Source organism: Pelophylax lessonae (genome assembly GCF_965119305.1).
Source record: "Pelophylax lessonae genome assembly, chromosome: 7".
NCBI classification, from domain to species: Eukaryota; Metazoa; Chordata; class Amphibia; order Anura; family Ranidae; genus Pelophylax; species Pelophylax lessonae.
The window spans coordinates 279,528,463-279,547,527 of record NC_138774.1 but is presented as its reverse complement, the minus strand read 5'-3'; the positions used below and the strand labels follow the sequence as shown (position 1 = coordinate 279,547,527).

The 19,065-nt window shown below is 44.4% G+C and overlaps 1 protein-coding gene across 1 annotated transcript in view; it reads left to right on the top strand.

Moving 5' to 3' along the window:
- The first annotated feature begins 18,888 nt into the window (after window positions 1–18,888).
- Window positions 18,889–19,065, top strand: part of FIBCD1 (fibrinogen C domain containing 1) — a 503,247-nt gene continuing 503,070 nt past the window's right edge. Inside the window, exon 1 of the mRNA XM_082263080.1 lies at window positions 18,889–19,047. The gene's annotated coding sequence lies outside the window, so the exon portion shown is untranslated. The remainder of the gene's footprint in view (window positions 19,048–19,065) is intronic.

Below are 19,065 nucleotides of genomic sequence, written 5' to 3'. Positions count from 1 at the left end.
TTATTAATATCATCCCTCATATTTACCTGTATGCTGTTCTTAATATACAGACATACCCCTCCCCCTTTTTTACCTTCTCTATCTCTGCGATAAAGGGAATACCCCTGAATGGTCGCCATCCAATCATGAGAGCTGTCAAACCAAGTCTCAGTTATCCCCACAAAATCTAAGTCCTCCTCAAACATCAGCAGCTCCAGCTCTCCCATCTTGTTGGCCAGGCTTCTGGCATTGGTATACAAACCTCTTAATTTTGATCGGTTACATTTATCCTCATTTGATGTTTTTAGGCTGCTCTCTTGATTTTTCCCCATACCCACCCTGGGTATAGGAGCTCCGAACACCCTACCGCTAATGCCCCCATTTCTGCCCTCTGAAACTTGCTTTCCACTGTCTAATTCTACATCTGTACCCTCCCCCCCATTCCCTAGTTTAAAAGCCCCTCTAACTTTTTGGCCATCCTTGCACCCAGTACGGCTGCACCCACCCCATTTAGGTGCAATCCGTCCCTACCAAAGAGCCGGTGACCGACTGAGAAGTCAGCCCAGTTCTCCAGGAACCCGAAACCCTCCTTACTACACCAGCTCCTCAGCCACTCGTTAACTTCCCTAATCTCCCGCTGCCTCTCTGGTGTGGCTCGAGGTACAGGTAGTATTTCGGAAAATACTACCTTGGAGGTCCTAGTCCTCAACTTAGCGCCTAATTCCCTGAAATCATTTAGGACTCTCCGTCTTCCTCTGCCTATGTCATTGGTACCCACGTGTACCATGACAGCTGGGTCTTCCCCAGCCCCACCCAATAATCTGTCCACCCGATCCGCGATGTGCCGAACCCGAGCGCCCGGCAAACAGCAGACTGTTCGGCACACACGGTCTTTGTCACAGATTACACTATCTGTCCTTCTAATAATTGAGTCCCCTACCACCAGCACATGTCTTTCCTTTCCCTTTATCCTGGCCTCACTGGAGGAGTTCTTCCCCTGGCAGCTAGGGGCGTCACTCTGCTCCAGCAATGCTGGTCCCTGACTGGTTTCCCCAACATCACACAACGGGGCGTATCTATTGGGGTGCTCCAGCCCAGGATCAGCCTCCTTGCCTTGTTCCCTTCTACCCCTCCTAACTGTCACCCCTCTAAACTGCTCTGATGCCTGCACCTCCAATACTCCGCCCACCTCTGTGCAGACCCCTGCCTGCACCTGACTGGTACAATCCTGGCTCTCCTCCGGTATGGACATTCGTCTCCGTGTTGCCAGCTGCTTCCCTAGATTCAGGACCTGAGCTTCCAGGGAAACAACGTGCTTACATTTTGCGCATACGTATTCGCCCTCGATCACATGTCTGAGGAACGCATACATATTACAAGATGTACACCGAGTCGCATCTCCACACCCGCCGGGCATTGTACCTACTATCTAATCTAATGGGGATTCAGTAATTTTAAGTCTATCCTATGTGGCTATTTCCTGGCTTCCTAACTCTACCTTCTCACCCTCTGGTACTCCGCTTCACTCACTTGACACTCAGTTGTATAAAACACGTGGAGTGCTGTCGGATTTACAACTATGGATGGCTAACTCTCCAGTTGCAAAATATTACCTTATTCTCACTGTCTACCCCCAACTTGAGTATGGTGCTCCAGTCCTCCAGTAGTATTCTGGGTTGGCTCCCCCTGCTCTAGATAATACCCAACAATATGGACTGGCAGATGGAATTTAGCACAGCTTCACCTAATTCACTAAGCGAGGGGATCATTCCCTTGCGAAGTGAACAGCCTGTATGCCATTAGTACGCCATTAGTAAACCAACCCCATTGTGTTTTTGGGACATCAAGAGACTGTATTGCATAGAGAAGGAGTGCATTGTATAAAACACGTGGGGTGATGTCGGATGTTTAACTATGGATGGCTAACTCTCCAGTTGCAGAATATTACCTTATTCTCACCGTCTACCCCCAACTTGAGTATGGTGCTCTAGTCCTCCAGTAGGAGTCCAGGTTGGCTTCCCCTGCTCTAGATAATACCCAACAATATGGATAGGCAGATGGAATTTAGCAGAGCTTCACCTAATTCACTAAGCGAAGGGAGCATTCCCTTACGAAGTGAACATCCTGTATGCCATTAGTACGCCATCAGTAAACCAACCCCATTGTGTTCTTGGGACATCAAGAGACTGTATTGCATAGAGAAGGAGTGCATTGTATAAAACATGTGGGGTGCTATTGGATAGTCAAATATGGATAAAGCGGAGTTCCACTTCATCCAAAGTTGAAGCAGAGTTCCGCCCCCCACCCCCTCCCCCCCTGCAAAAAACTTAATGTCACAACTTCACACACTGTAGCTGCTGACTTTTAATATTAGGACTCTCACCTGTTTTGGAATCCAGTGATGTCGGCACGCCACCTGATGTTTCCATTGGTTGTCGGGTGCTTCCACCGCCATTGCCGGTAAGGGAACCCGGCAGTGAAGTGTTGCCACTTCACAGCCAGTTCCCTTCTGTGCATGCGGGAAGAGCGCTGTGCTTTCTGAATGGCTCAGCAGCAGGGGAAGGAGAAGGGAGGAGGAGAGGCCGAACTGGTTGCGGTGAGGTCAGACGGAAATGGGGGCAGGGTGCCTGTCAAAAACAGGTACCCGCTCCCCCTGCATCACCCCTCCCCCCTCAAAAGGGGCCAGATGTGGCGCCGGAGGGGGAGGGGAATCAGATAAGCAGGGTGGAACTCCGCTTTAAAGCGCCCCTGTCCCACCGGGCTTACACGCAAATGCGCGCATATGTAAACGGTGATCGCACCACACATGTGAGGTATTGACGCGAACGTCAGAGCGAGAACAATAATTCGAGCACCAGACTTTCTGTGCAACTCTAAACTGGTAACCTGTAAAGGCGTTTAAAGCGTCGCCTATGGAGAATTTTAAGCACCAAAGTTTGCCACCATTCCATGGGCAGACGCAATTTTTTTTCTTTATAAATCTGTTTATTATTTTGCATATATCAAATCATACCATACATATTCATATAAATGGTAACAACGACAATAACAAAAAAAAAAAATATATATATATACATATACATCCTTCCTTCCTTCCCCCATGCATAATCCTCATAAGGATACTTTAATTATTATCTACAAATAAATTTCCCCAACCCCTACTCAATGCCTGACTATTTCTAGGATTAAAGGAGATAGAGCCAAAAATGTGACATGTTAGGTATCTATCTACTCTGTGTAATATCATCTTTCACATTATACAAAAAAAATTGGGCTAACCTTACTGGTTTGTTTTTTATTAATCTATGAAAATTTCATTTTTTCCAAAACAATTGTGTTTAAAACCGCTCTGCAAATATCGTGTGACATAAAAAACCTGCAACATCCATTTTATTCTATGGGATCTCTGCTAAAAAAAATATATATATATATATATATATATATATATATATATATATATACACACAGTGGGTACGGAAAGTATTCAGACCCCCTTAAATTTTTCACTCTTTGTTATATTGCAGCCATTTGCTAAAATCATTTAAGTTCATTCTTCTTCCTCATGAATGTACACATAGCACCCCATACTGACAGAAAAACACAGAATTGTTGACATTGTTGCAGATTTATTAAAAAAGAAAAACTGAAATATCACATGGTCCTAAGTATTCAGACCCTTTGCTGTGACACTCATATATTTAACTCAGGTGCTTTCCATTTCTTCTGATCATCCTTGAGATGGTTCTACACCTTCATTTGAGTCCAGCTGTGTTTGATTATACTGATTGGACTTGATTAGGAAAGCCACACACCTGTCTATATAAGACCTTCCAGATCACAATGCATGTCAGAGCAAATGAGAATCATGAGGTCAAAGTAACTGCCTGAAGAGCTCAGAGACAGAATTGTGGCAAGGCACAGATCTGGCCAAGGTTACAAAAAGATTTCTGCTTTCCTAAGAGCACAGTGGACTCCATAATCCCCAAATGGAAGACGTTTGGGACGACCAGAACCCTTCCTAGAGCTGGCCGTCCGGCCAAACTGAGCTATCGGGGGAGAAGAGCCTTAGTGAGAGAGGTAAAGAAGAACCCAAAGATCACTGTGGCTGAGCTCCAGAGATGCAGTCAGGAGATGGGAGAAAGTTGTAGAAAGTCAACCATCACTGCAGCCCTCCACCAGTCGGGGCTTTATGGCAGAGTGGCCCGACGGAAGCCTCTCCTCAGTGTAAGACACATGAAAGCCCGCATGGAGTTTGCTAAAAAACACCTGAAGGACTCCAAGATGGTGAGAAATAAGATTCTCTGGTCTGATGAGACCAAAATAGAACTTTTTGGCCTTAATTCTAAGCGGTATGTGTGGAGAAAACCAGGCACTGCTCATCACCTGTCCAATACAGTCCCAACAGTGAAGCATGCTGGTGGCAGCATCATGCTGTGGGGGTGTTTTTCAGCTGCAGGGACAGGACGACTGGTTGCAATCGAGGGAAAAGATGAATGCGGCCAAGTACAGGGATATCCTGGACAAAAACCTTCTCCAGAGTGCTCTGGACCTCAGACTGGGCCGAAGGTTTACCTTCCAACAAGACAATGACCCTAAGCACACAGCTAAAATAACGAAGGAGTGGCTTCACAACAACTCCGTGACTGTTCTTGAATGGCCCAGCCAGAGCCCTGACTTAAACCCAATTGAGCATCTCTGGAGAGACCTAAAAATGGCTGTCCACCAACGTTTACCATCCAACCTGACAGAACTGGAGAGGATCTGCAAGGAGGAATGGCAGAGGATCCCCAAATCCAGGTGTGAAAGACTTGTTGCATCTTTCCCAAAAAGACTCCTGGCTGTATTAGATCAAAAGGGGGCTTCTACTAAATACTGAGCAAAGGGTCTGAATACTTAGGACCATGTGATATTTCAGTTTTTCTTTTTTAATAAATCTGCAACAATGTCAACAATTCTGTGTTTTTCTGTCAGTATGGGGTGCTATGTGTACATTCATGAGGAAGAAGAATGAACCTAAATGATTTTAGCAAATGGCTGCAATATAACAAAGAGTGAAACATTTAAGGGGGTCTGAATACTTTCCGTACCCACTGTGTGTATATATACATATATATATATATATATATATATATATAGTGTTTGGGGGTTCTAAGTAATTTTATAGAAAAAAAGTAGATTTTTACATGTAGGAGTGAAGTGTCATAATAGACTTGGGAAGGAGGTGGTTTAAGCAGTTAAGGTTAGCCAGGTATACATGGCAGAATGATGCCAAGAGCTCCAGCTGTTGGCTGGCGACAGCGAATAGAAATACTATTATGTATTATTTTTTGCTTACCCAACGTCACATTATAGAGGCAGGGAAGGACGAGGAAAATCAGAAGAAATTACCTCTGTCCTCAGCAGTCTGCTTTCTGCATTGCACTGGAGAGATGAGATCAGCAGAGTTTTCAATAAAATTCAATGAAGTCTCTACTGATATGAGCCAACAATGCAGACCTGCTGCAGGTCTTGTGACCTAACAGGCTGAGTTTGGGTCATGCAACTTGACTTAGGAGATTTATCTATTATAGAACGTACTAGACATGTGCGGTTCGTTTCCTTCTGAATAAATATTCAGACTAATTTTTCATCATTCAGATATATCCAAATTACAGTATAAACAAAGTTTTCCAAATGCTCTGAATAACGAAACAAAATTTGTCGGAATTTCCAAAATTCAAATTGAAATTTGAATTGAATCCAGTCGAATTCGAACTGTAGACATATTTCTGAAATCAAAATCTGTGTGTGTTATTAGAGTACCATTTGGAAATAATTCTGTTTTTGTTAAGCCAAAGATGAAAGAGTCTTTGTAATCATTGGATGAAGTTTCTTTTTTTGTTTGTTCACTTTGCCACATTAGAATAATAAAAATAAAAAAATCTAAAATTTTCGATTCAACCTATCTGAAATGTATATATTCGCACAATTAGAATCGAAAAAAAAAATCGGTACATTCAAAGAAAATTTGAAAAAAGACATAAAACAAATTTCAAATATGAAATCCGAATACGAATTGAATGATTCAACCCAAATTAATGAAAATAAATAACTAGATTAACGAATCTAAATGAAACAAAACACATTTTTCCGTCATGCACATGTCTAGAACATACCTAAGGCTGGCCATATATTATGCAATTTTCTTTTCTTTAACCACTTCTGTACCGGAAAGGTTTTCCCCCTTAACCTCCTTGGCGGTATTCCCGAGTGTGGCTCGGGGTGGAATTTCAGTGACATTAGCTGTAACCCCGAGCCACGCTCGTTAATGAGGTTAATGACCAGGCCATTTTTTGCGATTCGGCACTGCGTTGCTTTAACTGACAATTGCACGGTCGTGCGACGTTGTACCCAAATACAATTGATGTCCTTTTTTTTTTTTTGCACAAACAGAGCTTTCTTTTGGTGGTATTTGATCACCTCTGCGATTTTTTTTTTTTGCGCAATAAACAAAAAAATGAGTAGTTCATTTTGAAAAAACACCAATATTTTCGACTTTCTGCTATAAAACATTCCCAATAAAAATATTTAAAAAAATCTAATTTTTTAAATGAGTTTAGGCCAATTTGTATTCTGCTACATATTTTTGGTAAAAAAAAAAAAAAAATCCCAAAAAGGTTATAATTATGGGTTTGCGCAAAAGTTATAGCGTTTACAAACTACGGGATAGATTTATGGGCTTTTTATTTTTTTTTTATTTTAAGCCAATTTGTTTTCTGCTACATATTTTAATTTTATTACGCAATAAGCGTATTTTGATTGGTTTGCACAAAAGTTGTCGCGTCTACAAACTAGGGGAAAGATTTATATAATTTTTATTTATTTTTTTTACTAGTAATGGCGGTGATCAGCGTTTTTTTTATCGGTATTGCGACATTGCGGTGGACAAATCTGACACTACGTGCCACTTTTTTGGGGACCAGTGACATTAATATAGTGATCAGTGCTAAATACCGTATTTATCGGCGTATAACACGCACCTAAATTTTAGGGCAGAAATTTCAGGAAAAAAGCTGAAATTTAAAATAAACAGCTTTAAACTCAGAACATTTTTTTAAAATTAAATGTAATCTTACCAGTGCCCACAAATGCAGCCTCATCAGCGCAGTGTCCTTAAATGCAGCCTCGCCAGTGCAGTGCCCATACATGCAGCCTCGTCACTGCAGTACCCATACATGCAGCCTTGCCAGTGCCCATACATGCAGCCTCGCCAGCGCCAGTGCCCATACATGCAGCCTTACCAGCGCCTATAATTGCAGCCTCACCATCGCCAGTGCCCATACATGCAGCCTTTGCCAGTGCCCATAATTGCAGCCTTTGCCAGTGCCCATACATGCAGCCTTCGCCAGTGCCCATACATGCAGCTTTTGCCAGTGCCCATACATGCAGCCTTTGCCAGTGCCCATACATGCAGCCTTTGCCAGTGCCCATACATGCAGCCTTTGCCAGTGCCCATACATGCAGCCTCGCCAGCCCCCATAATTGCAGCCTCGCCAGCGCCACTATACACATCACTAAAAATCTCCAGAAAGCAGTGCCGAGAGGTAGAAGGGGGAGGGCGGCGCCGGGGAGAAGGAAGGATGCGCTCTCATTGGAAGTCCCAGCGCCTATGATTTACGTCGGCATAGGAGGCGGGACTTCCAATGACAGCGTGTCCTTCCTTCTCCTCGGCGACGCCCGCCCCCTTCTAACTCTCGGCGCCGCCCGCCCCCTTCTAACTCTCAGTGCTGCTTTCTGGACATTTTTTTTTTATATCGGCGTATAACACGCACAGCTACTTTTTCCTCAATTTTAGGAGGAAAAAGTGCGTGTTATACGCCGATAAATATGGTAATATGCACTGTTGCTGTATAAATGACACTGGCAGGGAAGGCGTTAACACTGGGGGTGATCAAGGGGTTAAATGTGTTCCCTAGATGTGCTTACTAACTGCGTGGGGGATGGATTGGACAGAGGCAGAGTGAGATCGGTGAGCTTAGCTGAATCACACGATCTTTCCCTGCCTGTCTGACAGGAGAGCTGTCTTGCATTGCATTGTCAGTTTCGCAGAAGATCGCGGGCAGGGCCGCTGATGGGGGGGACCACCAGCCCTCTTGTAGGGGGCCCCCGAGCACACAGGGAGGGCCCACACAGAGAGGGGGATTAGTGATGGACAACAAATACAGAAATCTTCCTCCAGCACCTGAATCTGATCTGTCCCTCTCCCATCTATCAGCATTTATCTGCTGAGAAAGAGACAGTCGTCCCTCACTAATCCCCCTCCCTGTGTGGGCCCCCCTCCCAGCACTGGCTCTAATGTTATCTCTGCTCAGGAGTTTATTTGTAAATTGTAACTTTGTTTCTCTCTCTCTGTCTCTCTGATCACTGAGCTCCAACTGCCCAGACTGTATAATTTTTCTCATCTCATCTTTTTATTTAACATAGATAATTTTTTTAGATTCAGCAGGAATTATGCGAATTGTGTTATATTTGTGTCTGCTAATCGTGATTTTGATGTAATTTTAGCTAAATATATCTTTAATATTTTCTTGTCTGGGGGGCCCTGCCAGGTCGTCTGTACGGGGCCCCGTGATTTCTAACAGCAGCCCTGATCGCGGGAGGCCAGCGGCGATCGAGCCCGCTCCTACCGCAGTCTGCGTCCCGCTCTGCCCAAACCGCCTGCACATAATCACATAGATCTACGTGATTATGCGCAGCCGAGGCGCCCTGCCGCAGTAAATCTGCGTGGGGCGGTCGACAAGAGGTTAAAGCAGTTTCAGATTTCTTATAGATTAGGCTGTTTGCTGATTTGACTTATTATGTTATAGTATTATTTTATTAATAATTATTATATATTAATATTAGTTGTTTAGAGTCTGTAATGCATTGAAAGATATGCGAGTATTGATTGCATTTACATGCATTTACAATGCACTTCCAACCAATATCATGCGGTAAATTTAATCAACGCCGTTCACTGGGCCATTGATTAGGACTGGACACGGTGTCTGCAAGTTTATCAGATTTCATATATTTGGCCGTTAAAAAAAAAAGAAGAGAAATCTCTAAAGACACAAAGAGGCCTTCTTCAATAAGGATATCTTTTTCTTAAAGGGCTTATAAACCTAAAATGCCATTTTTTTTTTTGTAGGTTGGGAAATTACTCCCAAGTCAAATTATAATGCAGTCTATAAAAATAAATGTAACCACTTCCGGCCCGGGAGGATTTTCCCCCCTTAACCACTTCCGGCCCGGAAGGATTTTCCCCCCTTAACCACTTCCGGTCCGGAAGGATTTTCCCCCCTTAACCACTTCCGGCCCGGAAGGATTTTCCCCCCTTAACCACTTCCGGCCCGGGAGGATTTTCCCCCCTTAACCACTTCCGGCCCGGAAGGATTTTCCCCCCTTAACCACTTCCGGTCCGGAAGGATTTTCCCCCCTTAACCACTTCCGGCCCGGAAGGATTTTCCCCCCTTAACCACTTCCGGCCCGGAAGGATTTCCCCCTTAACCACTTCCGGTCCGGAAGGATTTTCCCCCCTTAACCACTTCCGGCCCGGAAGGATTTTCCCCCCTTAACCACTTCCGGCCCGGAAGGATTTCCCCCTTAACCACTTCCGGCCCGGAAGGATTTTCCCCCCTTAACCACTTCCGGACCGGAAGGATTTCCCCCTTAACCACTTCCGGTCCGGAAGGATTTTCCCCCCTTAACCACTTCCGGCCCGGAAGGATTTTCCCCCCTTAACCACTTCCGGCCCAGAAGGATTTTCCCCCTTAACCACTTCCGGCCCAGAAGGATTTTCCCCCTTAACCACTTCCGGCCCGGGAGGATTTTCCCCCTTAACCACTTCCGGCCCGGGAGGATTTTCCCCCCTTAACCACTTCCGGCCCGGGAGGATTTTCCCCCCTTAACCACTTCCGGCCCAGAAGGATTTTCCCCCTTAACCACTTCCGGCCCAGAAGGATTTTCCCCCTTAACCACTTCCGGCCCAGAAGGATTTTCCCCCTTAACCACTTCCGGCCCGGAAGGATTTTCCCCCCTTAACCACTTCTGGCCCGGGAGGATTTTCCCCCTTAACCACTTCCGGGCCGCTTACGCCATATTTACTGCAACAGGCTGGCTCTTAGAGGCAAATCGACGTAGATCTACGTCGCTCACCTGGGAGGAGCTAAGGGGCGAGCGCACGCCGCCGCCCCTGATCGTCAGCGGGGAAGCTGATGCGGGTGTCAGGCAGCTCCAATTGCCGCCTGACACCTGCGATCGCTTCCCGCTAAGAGAGAACAACGGTCGGCTGTTGTAAACACAGCCGGCCGTCCTTCTCCCTGGAATGATCACAGAGCCCATGTGATCCTTCTATATAGGATCACAGGTCTCTATGGTCATCTCAGAAGCCACGCCCCCCCACAGTTAGAATCACTCCCCTAGGGTCACATTTAACCCCTTGATCACCTATACTGTTAACCCCTGCCAGTGTCATTATTACAGTAACACATTTTTAGCACTGATTACTGTAGTAATGTCACTGGTACCCCCAAAAATGTCAGTTAGGGGTCCGATCTGTCCGCTGCAATGTTGCAGTCCCGCTAAAAATCGCAGATCACCGCCATTACTAGTAAAAAAAAACAATAAAAATGACATAAATCTTTCCCTTAGTTTGTAGACGCGATAACTTTTGCGCAAACCAATCAAAATACGCTTATTGTGATTTTTTTTTTTTTACCACAAATATGTAGCAGAAAACAAATTGGCCTAAAATGTTAAAAAAAAATTGATTTTTACATTTTTTTGGGGGGGAATGGTATATAGCAGAATGTGAAAAATATTGTTTTTCTTTCAGAATTGTCGCTCTTTTTTTAATTTCTAGCGCAAAAAATAAAAATCTCACAGGTGATCAAATACCACCAAAAGAAAGCTCTGTTTGTGGGGAAAAAAAGACATCAATTTTATTTGGGTACAGCGTTGCATGACCGAACAATTGTCCGTTAAAGTAACGCAGTGCCGAATCGCAAAAAATGACCTGGTCATTAAGGGGGGAAATCCTTCCGGCCAAGAAGTGGTTAAGTATCTGTCTTTCACTCCCGGTGACGGTTGAGTACCATCACACCTTCCATTCCTGAATGAACACAGTGAGGCGAAGGTACCAATCACTGCTGTGTCCATTCATCACTGAAGCATAGAAAACGGTGTTTACTATGCTTCAGTTTGTGAATGAGCAGGAAGCCTCAGAGCGCTTCCTATTCATTCATCTGTGCAGCTGAGGCTCCAGAGAAAGAGAGACTGATTTATCCATGTCCTCAGTCGCTTTCGGCCAGGGGGAGGGGGGGGCCCTGCCAGGTAGACTGTACGGGGCCCCCAGTGGCAGCCCTGGTTGGGGGGTGGTAAACCACACGCCAACCACTACTCCTAAGCTGTAAAGACAGCCGGCTGGGGGGTGGTGGTGGTGGGGGGGGGGTATACATGGTGGCTCTGCAAAAAAATAGAAGACGTGAGGCAACCACAGCACCCGGTGGCGGAGGCTTTTAGGGGTAAAATAGGCCAGGAGGAGGCGACATAACACCTTCTCACCACCGGTCTAACCCCCCTCTGAAAAGTGAACCACTTTGGATCGCTCTTCAAAGTGTGACACAAGTGTACATGAGCTTTAAAAACTCAGCCCTCGTTTTCTAAATAACAAACCCCTTAAGTCAGGGCCGGGACAAGGGGTGGGCAGGAGGGATGGCTGCCCTGGGCGCAATGGTTTATTGCAATGATGGGAGCGCCTTGACCCTAACCCTAAGGGAAGGGAGGGGCACAGTTTGGCATCTTTGCCCTGGGCGCTGGATGACCTCGTCCCGGCACTGCCTTGGGTGGTCATTGCTCAGGTAGCCCCAGATCTGTAGAGGCGCTCGTCACCGGTTGTCTGTTCTCATCCTTGCACATCCACATCATTCAGACCCCATTACAGTCCGTTCACGTGGAATGCGAAGTCTGTCCTTGACCAGCTGACAGGAGAAAATGTGACATGCAAACATCATTACCATCTACCCATTATCTCTGCATCTCGGTGACACCGGGGTCTGACAAACCAATCATCCGATGCTTCTGAAATATATAGAGCCGCTTCATCCGAATCTGATATGTGGGGTAATAGCTGGAGCGCAGTGAGAAGAGGACCGACCTGCAATGCTTATTTGCTTTGCCATAGCTCCTGGCTCAGGCTCCATTCACTTATTGGCATCTCGGATCGCGGGCGACAATCGCGGCAAAATGGCGCCGTGCTTGAGGTGCCGTTGCAAGTCACGGGAATCGCACGGGCAGCCCGCGATTTGCAATGATTGAGGCTCCCTTCACATATTGGCGACTCTGATCGCGGGCGTCAATCGCAGCAAAATCGTGGCGCATTTGGGGTGCCATTGCAAGTCACAGGAATCGCACGGGCGTCCCGCGATTTGCAATGATTGAGGCTCCCTTCACATATTGGCACCTCGGTTCGTGGGAAGAACCGCGGCAAAATTGCGCCGCATTTGGGGTGCCATTGCAAGTCACTGGAATCGCACGAGAGCCCTGCGATTTGCAATGATTGAGGCTCTGTTCACTTATTGGTGTCTCCGATCCCAGGCGTCAATGGGTGACAATCACAGCAAAATCGCCCCGCATTTGCGGTGCCGTTAGGAAGAACCGCGGCAAAATTGCGCCGCATTTGGGGTGCCATTTCAAGTCACTGGAATCGCACAGGCGCCCCGCGATTTGCAATGATTGAGGCTCCATTCACATATTGGCATCTCGGATTGTGGGAAGAACTGCGGCAATGATTGAGGCTCTGTTCACTTATTGGTGTCTCGGATCCCAGGCGTCAATCACAACAAAATCGCACCGCATTTGGGGTGCCATTGCAAGTCACAGGAAGCGCACGGGCGCCCCGCGATTTGCAATGATTGAGGCTCCTTTCACATATTGGCGTCTCAGATCGCGGACGACAATCGCGGCAAAATCACGCTGCATTTGGGGTGCCATTGCAAGTCACTGGAATCGCACAGGCGCCCCGCGATTTGCAATGATTGAGGCTCCATTCACATATTGGCATCTCGGATCGTGGGAAGAACCGCGGCAAAATTGCGCCGCATTTGGGGTGCCATTGCAAGTCGCTGGAATCGCACGGGAGCCCCGCGATTTGCAATGATTGAGGCTCTGTTCACTTATTGGTGTCTCGGATCCCAGTCGTCAATCACAACAAAATCGCACCGCATTTGGGGTGCCATTGGAAGTCACAGGAATCGCACGGGCGCCCCGCGATTTGCAATGATTGAGGCTCTGTTCACATATTGGCGTCTCGGATCGCGGGCAACAATTGTGGCTAAATCGTACTGCATTTGGGGTGCTGTTGCAAGTCACAGGAATCGCACGGGCATCCTGCGATTTGCAATGATTGAGGCTCCGTTCACTTATCGGCGTCTCAAATCGCGGATGACAATCGCGGCAAAATTGCGCCGCGTTTGGGGTGCCGTTGCAAGTCACGGGAATAGCACGGGTGTGCCGCGATTTGCAATGATTGAGGCTCCGTTCACTTGGATCGCAGGCGACAATCACAGAATAATCGCGTCGCATTTGGGGGTGCCATTGCAAGTCATGGAAATCGCACGGGCATCCCACAATTTGCAATGATTGAGGCTCCCTTAACATATTGGCGCTTCGGATCGCGGGCAGAATCGCGGCAATCGTGTCGCGCCAAAAAAAGTACTAGAACTTCTTTTGGGCAACAGGCATCCCGCACTTCTGTTTGCCCGATTTTACCACGATTCGTCGGGCGATAATCGCGGGAAAATATCGCCGCTTTTGGGGTGCCGTTGCAAGTCACGGGAATCGCACGGGCGTCCCGCGATTTGCAATGATTGAGGCTCCGTTCACATATTGGTGTCTTCGATTGCAGGCAGAATCAGTGCGATTCTGCCCGCAATCCCGAATCATTGCTAATTGCGGGATGCCCGTGGGATTCCCGTGACTTGCAATGGCGCCCCAAACGTGGCACGACTTTGCGGCGATTGTCGCTTGACGAATTGCAGTAAAATCACACAAATAGAATCGCGGGATGCCTGTCGCCCGAAAGAAGTTCTAGTACTTTTTTTGGGCAAAAGGCGTCCCGCGTTTGTTTGCGTGATTTTGCTGCGATTCATTGGGCGAAAATCGCGGCAAATTCATGCCATGTTTGGGGTGCCATTGCAAGTCACAGGAATCACACGGGCATCCCGCGGTTTGCAATGATTCAGGATCGCAAAATCGTGGCAATTCTGCCCGCGATCCGAGCTGCAAATATGTGAACGGAGCCTCAATCATTGCAAATCGCAGGACGTCCGTGCGATTCCCGTGACTTGCAATGGCATCCCAAATGCGGCGCGATTTTGCCGTGATTTTCGTCTGCGATCCGAGACGCCAATAAGTGAACGGAGCCTCAATCATTGCAAACCGCGGGCCGCCCGTGCGCTTCCTGTAACTTGCAATGGCACCCTAAATGCGGCTTGATTTTGCCGCGAATGTCGCCCGAAGAATCGCGGTAAAATCGCGCAAACAGAATTGCGGGACGTCTGTCGCCCCAAAAGAAGTTCTTGTACATTTTTGTGCGACAGGCACCCCGCGTTTTTGTTTACGTGATTTTGCCGCCTATCGCCCGAGTAACAATCATGGCGGGTCGCGCCGTGTTTGGGATGCCATTGCAAGTCAAGGGAATCGCACGGGCGTCCCGCGATTTGCAATGAATCGGGATCGCGCGTGATTCTGCCGCGATCTGAGACGCCAATATGTGAATGGAGCCTCCATCATTGCAAATCGCGGGATGCCCGTGCAATTCCCGTGACTTACAATGACACCCCAAACGTGGCGCAATTTTGCAGCGATTGTCGCGGTAAAATCGCAACAATCACAGGACGCCGGTCACCCAAACTTCTGCCCACCGTAATCCATCACCTTATGTTGTGTTCTTTACTAAATAAAATGGGTTCAAAACTAAAGTGGAGAGTGGGGGGGGGGGGGGGGGTTTCCTGACTGCCTGAGCTCATCTCTCATTCTATTCTCCCCTTCTATCAGCATGGCTTCTTCTACTGCTTCACCCTCTCCCAGTCTGAGCTCTGACTCTGGCTTCTTCTACTGCTTCACCCTCTCCCAATCTGAGCTCTGACGGCTTCTACTGCTTCACCCTCTCCCAGTCTGAGCTCTGACTCTGGCGGCCTCTACTGCTTCACCCTCTCCCAGTCTGAGCTCTGACTCTGGCGGCCTCTACTGCTTCACCCTCTCCCAGTCTGAGCTCTGACTCTGGCGGCTTCTACTGCTTCACCCTCTCCCAGTCTGAGAGCTGACTCTGGCGGCTTCTACTGCTTCACCCTCTCCCAGTCTGAGAGCTGCTCTACAGGAACTGCAAGAGGCTAATTCTAAAATCTAAAAGAAAATTATAATTTCATATAACATTAACCACTTCTGGACCGGAAGGTTTTACCCCCCCCCCCCCCCAGGCCATTTTTTTGCAATTCAGCACTGCGTTACTTTACCGGACAATTGCGCGGTCGTGCGACGCTGTACCCAAACAAAATTGATGTCCTTTTTTCCCACAAATAGAGCTTTCTTTTGGTGGTATTTGATCACCTCTGCGATTTTTTTTTTTTTTTTTTTGCGCTATCAACAAAAAATTTAGGGACAATTCTGAAAAAAATATATATATTTTTTTTACTTTTTGCTATATAACATTCCCAATAAAAAAAAAAAAAATAAATTCAAAATCTAATTTTTTTCATCATTTTAGGCCAATTTGTATTCTGCTACATATTTTTGGTAAAAAATAAAAAAATCACAATAAGCGTATTTTGATTTATTTGCGCAAAAGTTATCGCGTTTACAAACTACGGGAAAGATTTTTGTCATTTTTATTGTTTTTTTTTTTTTTTTACGAGTAATGGCGGCGATCTGCGATTTTTTTTGCAGGACTGCGACATTGCGGTGGACAGATCGGACCCCTGACTGAAAACAAAAAAATTAGTGACAATTCTGAAAAAAATATATATATTTTTTACTTTCTGCTATATAACATTCCCAATAAAAAAAATTTAAAAAAATTCAAAATCTAATTTTTTTCATCATTTTAAGCCAATTTGTATTCTGCTATGTATTTTTGGTAAAAAAAAAAAAAAAAATCCTATTAAGCGTATTTTGATTGGATTGTGCAAAAGTTATTGCGTCCACAAACTAGGGGAAAGATTTATGTCATTTTTATTTTTTTATACTAGTAATGGCGGCGATCTGCGATTTTTAGCGGGGCTGCGATATTGCGGCGGACAAATCGGACCCCTAACTGACATTTTTGACACTTTTGGGGGACCAGTGACATTACTACAGTAATCAGTGCTAAAAATATGCACTGTTACTCTAAAAATGACACTGGCAGGGATGGGGTTAACACCACTGGGTGATCAAAGGGTTAAATGTGTCCCTAGGGGGTGCTTTTTAACTGTGTGGGGGGGGGGGTGGGCTTGCTGAATGAACACCTGTGTTCCTAAATAACTAATAAATAAATAAATAAATAATAAATAAATAAAATAAATAAACTAAATAAATAATGTGAACATGTGTTCCTAAATAACTAATAAATAAATAAAATAAAATAAATTAAATAAATAAATAAACTAAATAAATAATGTGAACCTGTGTTCCTAAATAACTAATAAATAAATAAATAATAAAATAAAAAAATAAAAAAATAAACTAAATAAATAATGTGAACCTGTGTTCCTAAATAACTAATAAATAAATAAATAATAAATAAATAAAATAAATAAACTAAATAAATAATGTGAACCTGTGTTCCTAAATAACTAATAAATAAATAAATAATAAAATAAATAAATAAAATAAATAAACTAAATAAATAATGTGAACCTGTGTTCCTAAATAACTAATAAATAAATAAATTAAATAAATAAACAAAATAAATAATGTGAACCTGTGTTCCTAAGTAACTAATAAATAAATAAAATAAATAAATAAACAAAATAAATAATGTGAACCTGTGTTCCTAAGTAACTAATAAATAAATAAATAAAATAAATAAATAAACGAAATAAATAATGTGAACCTATGTTCCTAAATAACTAATAAATAAATAAATAAAATAAATAAATAAACAAAATAAATAATGCGAACCTGTGTTCCTAAATAACTAATAAATAAATAAATAATAAAATAAATAAATTAAATAAATAATAAATAAACTAAATAAATAATGTGAACCTGTGTTCCTAAATAACTAATAAATAAATAAATTAAATAAATAAATAAACAAAATAAATAATGTGAACCTGTGTTCCTAAATAACTAATAAATAAATAAATTAAATAAATAAACAAAATAAATAATGTGAACCTGTGTTCCTAAGTAACTAATAAATAAAATAAATAAATAAATAAACGAAATAAATAATGTGAACCTATGTTCCTAAATAACTAATAAATAGATAAATAAAATAACTAAATAAACAAAATAAATAATGTGAACCTGTGTTCCTAAATAACTAATAAATAAATAAATAATAAAATAAATTAATTAAATAAATAATAAATAAACTAAATAAATAATGTGAACCTGTGGTCCTAAATAACTAATAAATAAATAAATTAAATAAATAAATAAACAAAATAAATAATGTGAACCTGTGTTCCTAAGTAACTAATAAATAAATAAAATAAATAAATAAACAAAATAAATAATGTGAACCTGTGTTCCTAAATAACTAATAAATAAATAATAAAATAAATAAATTAAATAAATAATAAATAAATAAACTAAATAAACGAAATAAATAATGTGAACCTGTGTTCCTAAATAAGAGGATCTCTGTGTTCATTACTTACAGAACAGCGGTGTGCTGTGTTTACAATGGCAAACCGCCGCTCTGTCTTCAAAATGAGCGATCACGGGTGCCCGGCGGCAATCGCGGCTGCCGGACCTGCTGATTGGCTCCCCCCTGTGGCGAATCAGCGCGTGTGCCTCCACTGGCTATTGCACGTAACAATGTACAGGTAGGTCATTTTGCGCAATAGAGCCGACCTGCTGTAGTATTTATACTGCCCCCACTGGCGGTCCCGCGAAATGACGTACAGTAAAGTTGTTTTGTGGGACAGAGCCACGGGTGGGGGGTGCTGCACTCAAAAGGTTTTTTTTTTTTTTGATGCAGTCCAGAGCAATCCCCCCCCCTTTTTTTCTTAACTTTAAGGCTACGTTCACATGTGGGCGCAGTGGATCACTGGCAGAATCACCGCGATTCTGCCCGAGATCCGGAAATCATTGCAAATCGCGGGACGCCTGTGCGTTGCCGTTGATTTGCAATGGCACCCCAAGCGCTGTGCGATGTTGCCGCGCTTTCCGCCTGCCGAATCGCGGTAACATCGCGCAAACAAAATCGCGGGTCGCATGGCGCCCAAAAAATGTGCAAGAGCTTCTTTGGGGCATCATGCGTCCTGTGATTCTGTTTGCGCGATGTTACCTCGATTCAGCAGGCGGAAACCGCGGCAACATCGCACAGCGCTTGGGGTGCCATTGCAAATCACGGGCATCGCACAGGCGTCCCGCGATTTGCAATGATTTCCGGATCGTGGGGCAGAATCGCGGTGATTCTGCCCGCGATACGCTATGCCCACATGTGAACGTAGCCTTAATGCATAAAATTGGCACACTTTGCAAACTTCTGCAAGAAAAATAAAAAAGCATTCGTAATAGAAGCATTATTACTGCAAAAATGTTCATAGGTCATATGGAGGAAATAAAGTGAGGCTAAGAAATAATAAAAGGGGGGGGGCAGTCGGGGCGGTAGACGACTTCATTGACTAATATTATATCACCATAATTGACAAATCTCGGAGACCTTTCTATCTCCAGCTCTAAGCTCATCCCAGCACTGCCCCCTACCCATTGTGAGCTGCCTTTTCCAAATGCATCTGAGCAAAGAGGCAGAGAGGACCCGAGCTGGGACAAGCTGAGCTCCAGTGATGGAGACGTCTCTTTCTCCATGCCTGGCTCCTCAGTATATTTAGGAAGGTAAGTGCTTTTCCCTTG